Raw genomic sequence first — 9680 nt, 5'->3', positions numbered from 1 at the left:
CCTGGCAGCCCTGAAACCTCTGTAGACAAAAAAGAGAGTACGCAGTTCCCCAGTTTAAAAAGGGGAGGGAAAAGAAGATGAACCAAAGTGAGTGAAGGCACACAGGAGGGGAATCTTCCTTGTTGGAACTAGAGTCCTCACACACCCAGCAAGCTAAGTGTCATGCTTCATCATATGGGCTCGCTCCTCGTTGGGTCGGCGGTGCAATACCTGATGGGCACCGATAAAGGGGCTCTTTAGCAAAGATCTTTTGTCCTGCCGTATGGTTCCGTGGGTGTGAGTGCCCTAGGGATAGGGGTGTGTAGATGTATGTGGGTGGTTAAAAAAGGTTGGATAGTCCACAGGGGAATTTTAATAGAGTGGTAACCCACCTTATTACAAACAAACAGAGTGGGCGCTCTCTGGCTCAAGGGTCCAGGGGAGCAAATCTCTACTCTATATCAGTGGTTGACATTTTCATGTGAAGTGTTCTAAGTGATGCAGTGCATTTCTTCAGGACCAATCTACTATCTACACTAAGTGTTGTGGGTGGAGCACGCCTACCCACAGCTAAATCGGTATGCGAGCACGAGGTCCCGCCAAGGCTATTAGAATCTGACTGGTTAAAAGCGCTTGCTTCAGTCGTCGTCCCGGCTTAAGACACCTCAAATATGGTTGTCCTGTCCTCGTACGAAACAGCGCTGGAAAACTACCCATGCTCTGTAGCTGGGGACCCGGTTTGAACTCCCTCCCCTTTTTAAACTGGAACTGCATACTCTCTTTTTGGTCTACTGTTGTCAGGGCACGTATGCTGGACCCCGTTAAACAGCCCTTCCTGTCCCTTTCTTTGTTAGGAGCCCTGAAACTTCTGCCATAAGCGGCCAGCTGAAGTCCCTGGAGGGCAGGATGAGGCTTTTGTCTTGTGGTGTACAGCTGGTATGTAGGGCCCTGCACATATCTCCCACTGTCCTTGGCGCCCACTAGAGAGGAGAAGCCAAGTGGGGACGATATCGGGAGGGGTCTCCTATCTACAGTTGGCCCTCTGGTGGGGGCGCATGGCTGTCCCCCCTGCTGGAGAGAAGTGGAAACCTGCAGACTACAGCTGGGCCCCTAGCTTCCCAACTCCAGTGGTGGTGGCCTGGTGGAGGGCCAGACCCTGGATATGAGGTGGGCTGGCGACTGGTGAGAAAGTCAGCAGACGTCTGGCTGGACTTGCTGTACGAGAGCTGCACTGTGACCACCTGAGTGCATGACCCTGTGGGCCTTCCCAATTGACAGCCCTGCAGGGTGGACAGCCGCTCCTGCACCTAAATGGTCAGCGCCTTTGTACATAGAGCATAGCTGTGAGTGAATACCTCCTAGAGGACCGCAATTTACATGGAGATCAGGTCACACTGAGGCAGCCGGGGTGAGGGGATTAGCTCTTGTGGAAATAGACGCTAGTGATTCCCCAGGAAGAACGCTTTTGGAACCTACCTTCCTGGATGGGACACTTTGCTGATTGACCGCTTTGTGATTGGCGGGGTTGTGGATGACAGTATTTGCTGATTGTTTGCCTCCACTGCAATCCATGGCCCTGTGTAGAGAGACAGTGTTTTTTTTCAGGGGCATTGTGAGGCTGGCTAGGACACACATTGAAGGCAGCACTCTCCCTGGGACGCTGCTTGCCATCCTTGCCAACCCTAGCAATGTAATCAGATACCAAGTGCTGCTATTAGGGGAGTCCCAGGAGGAAGAGATTTCAGGAGGGAGCTATTTTACCTGCTGATCCTTGGAGTCACTACAAGAGCGGAGACGCTGCAGCATAGCCATGATGACCTCACATGGCAAAAGAGAAACATCCAAGGACTTGCTGACTGAGACTGCAGCAAAGCAGCGATACGGAGCGGGAGATCGGAGCCCCACACATGACCTACCCATGAAGATTCACCAAAGAAATCTACAAAGGATGAATCCCCTGTGACCTGAGGTTTCATGGAAGCCCTCTTTTTTTTTGTTAAAGATATTTTTATTGAGAATACAGGAAGGAAGAAATAATAGAAGAGAGAAAAGATAGAAACATACGAAATGCATGAGAGCCCTCGCAGGAGCTAACTCCACATGGCCAAGAAGCAGTATCATTGTTGAAGATTTGTACAACGCGGCAGCCCTAGTCAGGGTAATTCTCAAAGTCTGCCAGCCAACAGCGTTGTGCCCAACGAGGAACCCTCGGAAGGGCGTCAATCCACATTGGCACCAGGCAAAAGCTGTCCGAGTCAGAGGCGTATTCGACCAGTTCAAGTTGCGCCTCCATGTGTCTTGGCCACGAGAAAGACGTTGCAGCGAGGTATAACGGAAAAACCCAACCCCCTTAAAACAAACAAACCAAATCCCCCCCCCAAAGACTCCAGCCACCCACCAACCCCCCTCCCCCCAGTGGTGGCAGTCCAGCAGCAGGCAATCACTCAAACATTCTTCACACCTGAAACAAATGTAGTTCACGTAAGGTGGGAGGACAGACCGCCGATGGCAAGCCTCGAGAAAGAAAGCGGACCAGCGGGCCCCACCTGAAGGTGAAGTTCTTAAAGTCACCTATGAAAACATCAGCCATACGTTCCACACTCAACAGCTTCCACAACTTAGCAAACCAGAAGAAAGTGCCATACGTTCCACACTCAACAGCTTCCACAACTTAGCAAACCAGAGGGAAAGTGCAGGGGCCTCCTTCTTCTTCCAAGCCGCAGCCAAGGTCAACTTGGCCGCACCTATGCAGAGCCAAAGGATTTGTTTATCTGCCTTGGTCTGATGCTCCAGAAGCTGGTCCCGAAGACCCAGGAGCACGAAGCCTATGGAGTCCGGAATCGGGTAACCCAACATATCTTTGATATGAGACATTATCTCCTCCCAGTAGGGGCGTATGATAGGGCAGTCCCACCAGATATGGCGAAAATCCCTAAGGAAACAACAGCCTTGCCAACACCTATCCGACGCAGAGGGAAAAATCTTTTTCAATTGGGCCGGGTAAAGATTCCAATCCAGCATTGTTTTCATATGGGCCTCCCTGACATCAATAGAATGATTGAATTTGTGTAAATCGCGCCAGAGGTGAGTTCACTCCTCGTCGGAGATATCTCGCCCTAAGTGCTCTTCCCACAGACCCATGTATCTAGGGCGAGGCGAGATAGCAGTAGTCAATAGAAGATCATAGAGGAATGAGATTACCCCCTTCATAGACGTTGCGCGGGTGATATATGATTCGAAATCTGTGGGAGGCCTCGTCGCTGCATCTCGCACCTCCGGTGACAACGCCCAGTGAAGCAGTTGGGCATGCCGGTAACGCTCGGAAGGTAGCACCGCGTAGTCACGCATGCAATTATGGAAGGTGAGCGGCTCATACCCATGGAACAAGTGTGTGAGTGCGTGGCAACCCCCCGCCCTCCACCCATCAAAGGGGCCCTCAACGAGAGCCGACGGAAAGGCCGGGTTAAAGTGGATAGGTGTGAAAGGGGACGGGAAGGAGGTCCACCTCTCATCGCTGGAGACCGAGTCCCAGACCTTCAGAGTGGTACTCGTAGGAGTGCTAATGTAAGCGTTACGAGGCCGATCCCCCTTTGCCTTCCAAACCAGGTCCCATATCGATCTTCCTGCCACACTCCTGTCCATATGTAACCAGTGCTTCTCCGACTCCATTTGGGTCCACTCGGCCAGCACTCGGAGTTGCGCCGCCTTATAATAGAGGTGCATGTCCGGGAGGCCGACCCCACCCCTCCTCAGGGGCTGACGCAGCATAAGAAAGGAAAGTCTAGCGCGGCCTCCCTGCCAGATATAGCGCAGAATCATGGATTTAATGCGCCTAAAAAAATCCCCCTCCAAGGTGATAGGGAATGCTTGGAACAGGTACAAGAGCTTGGGGAGCAGCGTCATTTTATGGCATGGACGCGACCCATCCAAGAAATGAACATGGGCTTCCATCGATTAAGCTCGGTCTATATCTGGGTCAGCAGGGGAGGGAAGTTGGCGCATACAAGGTGGCAACAGATGAGGTCAGCCTGACCCCCAAGATACTGTATGGAGGAGCTGGACCATGACAGGGGCGTGAGCGGTCGGATGCGTTCCACCTCAGCGGGCGGCAGCGTGAGATTGAGGATGTATGACTTGCCGGGATTGACCCGAAAACCCGCCACCGCTTCGAACTGAGAGAGCACTTCTTGCACCCGTGGGAGGGAGTCCCCCGGATCCGCTAGTGACAGTAGAACGTCGTCAGCAAAGAGGGATATTTAATGCTGCTCCCCCGAAAAGGGGGGACCAACAATATCCGGGTCCTCCCGTACCCTAAGGGCCAGAGGCTCAATGCTAAGCGCAGAGAGTAGGGGAGATAGGGGGCAGCCCTGCCTCGTACGCCGGGAGTCTGCAAAGAAGGGTGAAACATGGCCATTTACCATAACCCTCGAGCGAGGACCATGGTAGTTGGCCCGAAGCATATCGATAAATTTGGGTGAAAAACCAAAAGGCCTTCAAGGTACTAAAGAGGAAGTTCCAGTCCACCCGGTCGAACGCCTTTTCAGCATCAAGGCCCACCATGACCGCCGGGATCTTAAAGCGATTGGCCTTCTCGATCAGGTGAATCAGCCTTCTGGTGTTGTCGTGGGTCTGGCGACCTTTTATGAATCCCGATTGGTCGGGGTGAATAAGAGCAGGCATAAGGTCCTGGAGCCGGGCAGCCAAGATAGAGGAGTACAATTTAGCATCCACGTTTAACAGGGCTATGGGCCGGTATGACTCACATTTAGAGGGGTCCTTCCCGGCTTTGGGGATAATCGAAATCATTGCTTCCGCCATGGTGCCCGTAGTTTGGCCCCGCCTCCCTCATGCCATTGAAAAGTGTCACCCAAAAATCCCCCATCTCAGAAGCAAATGTTTGATAGAAGGGAGCCGTAAAGCCGTCTGGGCCAGGCGCCTTGAGCGGTTTAAGGGACTTAATGGCGGTCAACACCTCCTCCCTAGTGAAGGGGGCCTCCAGAAGGTCATTCCACTCTTTGGAAACCTGCGGAAGTGGATAAGCCTCTAAATATTCCTGCTGCTCTGCAGGCGCCAGGTTATCTGCCGAGTATAGGGCGGCATAAAAGTCGCCGAAAAGCTCCGCCTTGGCCGCGTCCCTATGTTCCATGGCGCCGGAGGGCTCCCGGATGCCAACCACATATTCCCTCTCACGCTTATCACGGAGCTGCCGAGCCAGATGTTTCCCCACTTTGTTGCCTTGAGCATAAGAAAGGCGCCGTAAGCGCAAGAGGGTATACTCCGCCCGAATATTATAGTGAGCCCTGAGTTTACCCCGCACCGCAGGAATAGGGCGAAGAGTCTTTCGAGAAGGATTCTGTTTATGCGCAGTTTCAAGTGTCGCCAGCTCCGCCTCCAGCGCCTCCCTTTCCTCGCGCCTAAGCTTGTTCAGGGCGGAGTTCAACGCAATGCACATGCCCCGTGTCGTCGCCTTGAAGGCGTCCCATTGGGTGAAAACCGAGGTGTCCCCAGCTTTGTTGAACTCAAAAAATTCGCCAATGGCTGCCCTAAGTTTTTTGCAGGATTCCTCATCACGTGTAAGGAAGATAGGGAAGTACCATTTGCGGTGTGGGGACATCTCCGGGGCCCAAGTCAAGCACGCTGCCAATAGACTGTGATCTGATACAGAGAGCGGAAATATTCTACTGTCCCGCAAGTCCCCCTGCAGTGACTGATTTAGAAAAATGTGATCAAGACGTGAATACGTGTGGTGAACATGGGAATAGAACGTGTAATCCCTAGTGTGGGGGTGGAGGGCGCGCCAGCCATCAATAAGACCCAGACTGTCCATGGCGTCGCGCAACTCAGGAGAGAAGAGGCCCGCCTCCGTCCTTTGTTGGTGCGAGCAATCAAGACCTTTGTCCCAAACCAAATTGAAATCCCCCATTACTATCAATGCTCCCTCCCCAAAATGCCCCACCTCCCTCATGAAGGCCTCAAGGAACCCGTTCTGGCCCGTGTTCGGTGCATAGAGAACCACCCATGTGCAAAGTTTACCAAGGAGCATCCCCTTCACCATCAGCCATCTTCCCTCCTTGTCACCTCGCACCCCCATGGGTTGAAACTGAAGTGTAAAACGGAACAAGAGTGCCACCCCCCGGTGCTTAGTGGGGGCAGAGGATTTGTAAATCAGTGGGTATTGCCTATGCTTAAGCCTGGATTCGTCTTTACGGGCCAAATGAGTTTCCTGTAGTCCCACCACATCCAAATGATGATCAAGAATGTATTTCCACACTTTCTGACGCTTTTGAGGAGAATTAAGGCCTTTAACATTCCATGAGCCTATCGTAACTGGCATCATTTAGTCAGTACCCTCCCCCCCCGCTCCGCATAGTGCCCCCCGTAGTGCTAGAAGCAAACCAAACACACTCGCATTCATACCAAATCCCCTGCCGCCACCACTGAGCCCGTTCCAAAACAACCCTTCCCCAATCCAAAGGAGCCTCAAAACAATATACAAAAAAGAGAGATTCAGAGCTAGAAAAAGAACAAAGAGAGTCAGACATGACCATAAGGGTCGGGGGTAGAAGACCCGGGTAATGCCCCCCTCGAGTTCAGGGTCGGGGTAACCCTCCAATGGAGCACGGTCCTTCAATGTACCTGAGATGGTAGAGCCCCCCCGGCCCCACGGGCCGCTGTTGGGGGAGCCTAGGCTGCTGAAGAGCTGTCCACCCGGCTCGACTCAGTCACCAGGGCCACCGAAGCCAAAACCTCTCCCCTCTCACTTTGGCTCGCCGATGGAGTCGGACCCTCCGCCACACCATGTCGGCCCACTCTCTGCCACGCCGGGGAGCGGGAACGGCGATGTCTTCTCGGGGAGGCGTTGGCGCCCGCCGACGCGGCTGCTTCCTCCATGCCTAGAAGTTCCTTGGCGGCTGCCAGAGATCTCACTTGCACTAGTCTGTTCTGCCATCTGAAGATGAGTCGAAAGGGGTGACCCCAGGAGTAGGACACCCCGTGCTCCTGCAGGAAAGCCGTGATCGGGCGGAAGTCCTGTCGCTTTTGCAGTGTGGAAGCCGCCGGGTCCTGAAAAAGCTGAGGGTTGTGCTCTCGAAATTGCAAGTTGTTGGTGTCCCTTGCTTTCCGTAGGATTTTCTCTTTCAATTGGAAATCATGGACACAAACCAGAATGTCCGGCGGCGGCGAGCGCGTGCCGCGCGGCAGCCCAACCCGATGTACTCTGTCCATGCGGACCTCCGAAAGGTCGTCCTCCACCAGAATTTGCAGAAACAGGGCCTCCACATACTCCCGCAAGTTCTCACCTTCTCCTTCCCAGGGTACCGCTCGGATCCGAATGTTGTAACTGCGGGACCGGTTTTCCAAATCTTCGCAGTTAGCCTGAAGATCTAAGTTCTGCTCATGTAACCGGAGCATGTCCTGCTGTAGTTGATGGACGTCACCAGTGAGGCCCAGATCATGGTCCTCCAGGGTCGCCACCCGTTCTCCGATGCCGTTCACATCTCGGCGGACCTCACGCAGATCGGAGGCCAGCTGCGACTTCAGTTCCGTGATGTCGTCCTTGATAGATGCAAAAAGTTCAATCAAAAAGGCCTTCGTGACTGCGCCCTCCCCGTCGTCCTTGGCCGGAGACTTGCTAGAGCCGGGGGGCGATCCGGATGGACCTTTCCCAGGACCGTCCTTCCCAGGCCTATTCATGCGATTCCTCGTCGCCATGATGAGGCGCCTCAGCCAGCCTCTAGGCTCTTTGTGACCTCCCGGAGCGTCCCGAGATATCAGGCCGCGCTCCCTCACACCTTCCGCGTTCTCCGCGTCGTCGGCACTGGGAGGCCGGGGCAATCAGAAGGCAGCACTCGCCGTGTCTCTCAATGCCCGTTGAATCGCCCCCAAGGTATAAGGGGTTAGGGGTGAGTCAGCACCTCTTCTCCTCACAGTCTTCTGCGCTGTCCAGCAGCCGCTAGACAGGTTGGCGCCTCCTCGTCACCTCCGCTCAGGCGCCGTTAGCCAGATGGATCACAGGGGCGCTGAGTGGGCTCGTGACGATCCCAGTCGGGGGGTCCTGCAGTGCAAGCGCTACACTACACAACTTGCTGAGGTCCAGAGTCCCCCCGTGCTAAGAGCCGATGTAAACCAGGCGAGGCTCTGTAGGCCGCACCAGCGCTCGTGCATCACCACTTAGACACCTCGGCTAAGTCCGCCGTTCTAGGTCGTAGCTCAACGGGAGAAGGCTCAAACACATTCAGGGCACCTCAGTGGCCCCAGGAAAGTCAATTCCGGAGCTGAAATCGCCCCAATTCAGCTACACAAGGCTATGAATGGCTCGGGGTGCCGGAGGAGCTCGCAGGCATGTCTTACTCCGTCGCCATCTTGGCCACGCCCCCCCGGAAGCCCTCTTTTAATGCTATGTAATGATATATGAGGTGGCTTGTGGCATTAAAGAGGACCGCCGCAAGGTAGGGAAACGTGACCAATGAATCAACACGCTGGAGCAGGGAAACAATGACAGGTAAGATGAATTGGAGGCATGCCATGCAAATATTCTTCAGCTCCAAGTACTAAATGCGGATCTCAATTATTACCTGGAATACTTGAAGAACAGGTCCAGAAGATCCAACATTTGTATAAAAGGACTTCTATTACAGGCAGATGATAGTGGGCTGGAGATACATGTCACTTGCCTATTTTGTCACATTGTCACAGAATTGGCACTAGCACAGTTTTTACCTGTCACCCACATCATCTTTGACATGGACGGGCTGCTGCTGGATACCGAACAGCTGTACACAGACGTGTTCGAAGAAATCTGTGCTCGATATGGAAAGAAATACACATGGGAAGTCAAATCCTTAGTTATGGGCAAACAGTCATTGCCAGCTGCTCAGGAAATGCGTAACCAACTGAATCTCATTATAACTGCAGAAGAACTATTAACAGAAAGTCGGATTATGCAAGAGAAAGTATTTCCAAGTGCCTCTTTAATGCGAGGGGTACAGAGATTGGTCTATCATCTGCTGAAATATAAGATCCCGATGGCTGTTGCTACCAGTTCAGCAAAGGTAACATTTGATATGAGAACAGTCGGCACAAGGATTTCTTCAATTTGTTTAATCACATAGTGCTCGGAGATGACCCTTTAAGTGAAGAACGGCAAGCCACATTGGACTGTGCACAAAGATTTAATCCGCCGCCGCCACTGGAAAAGTGCCTGGTGTTCGAAGATGCTCCCTTTAGGGTTCAGGCAGCACTAGCAGCTGGGATGCAGGTGATCATGGTCCCTGCTGAAAATCTGAACAGAGAGCTTACAAAGTTTGCTACAGTGATGTTGAAGTCTTTGGAAGATTTTAAGCCTGAACTATTTGGTCTATCAGCATATGATTAAAAGCTGTAACATTGAATTTGATTTTTACTCTGAGAAGGCTCCTCTTTAGTATATTTTTTTTGTATTAATGTTTCCAACAGTGGAGAGTTATGAATAAAAGGCATAGGAATATGAAAATAAATAAATAAATGAATAAATTAATAAAATAAAGACCTAATATTGAACCGCACTCACTGGGTTGGCCGCCCACCCGGAAAACCTGGGCCTCCACAGGACATCCTCACCTGCCTCCATAACTATCGCCCTAAAAAATTATAATGACCAAAGTGAGAGATCAGGGCACTATCATGTTCGAGGGCATACGATTATGGATCGAACAAGATTTATC

At 52.5% G+C, this 9680-nt stretch overlaps 1 pseudogene; it reads left to right on the top strand.

Moving 5' to 3' along the window:
• Window positions 1-8682: 8682 nt before the first annotated feature.
• LOC147724196 (pseudouridine-5'-phosphatase pseudogene) lies at window positions 8683-9352 on the top strand (annotated as a pseudogene).
• Window positions 9353-9680: the final 328 nt, after the last annotated feature.

The sequence above is a fragment of the Lissotriton vulgaris genome, chromosome 4_1 (genome assembly GCF_964263255.1).
Source record: "Lissotriton vulgaris chromosome 4_1, aLisVul1.2, whole genome shotgun sequence".
In the NCBI taxonomy this organism is placed as follows: domain Eukaryota; kingdom Metazoa; phylum Chordata; class Amphibia; order Caudata; family Salamandridae; genus Lissotriton; species Lissotriton vulgaris.
This window is presented reverse-complemented; position numbering and strand designations above follow the sequence as displayed.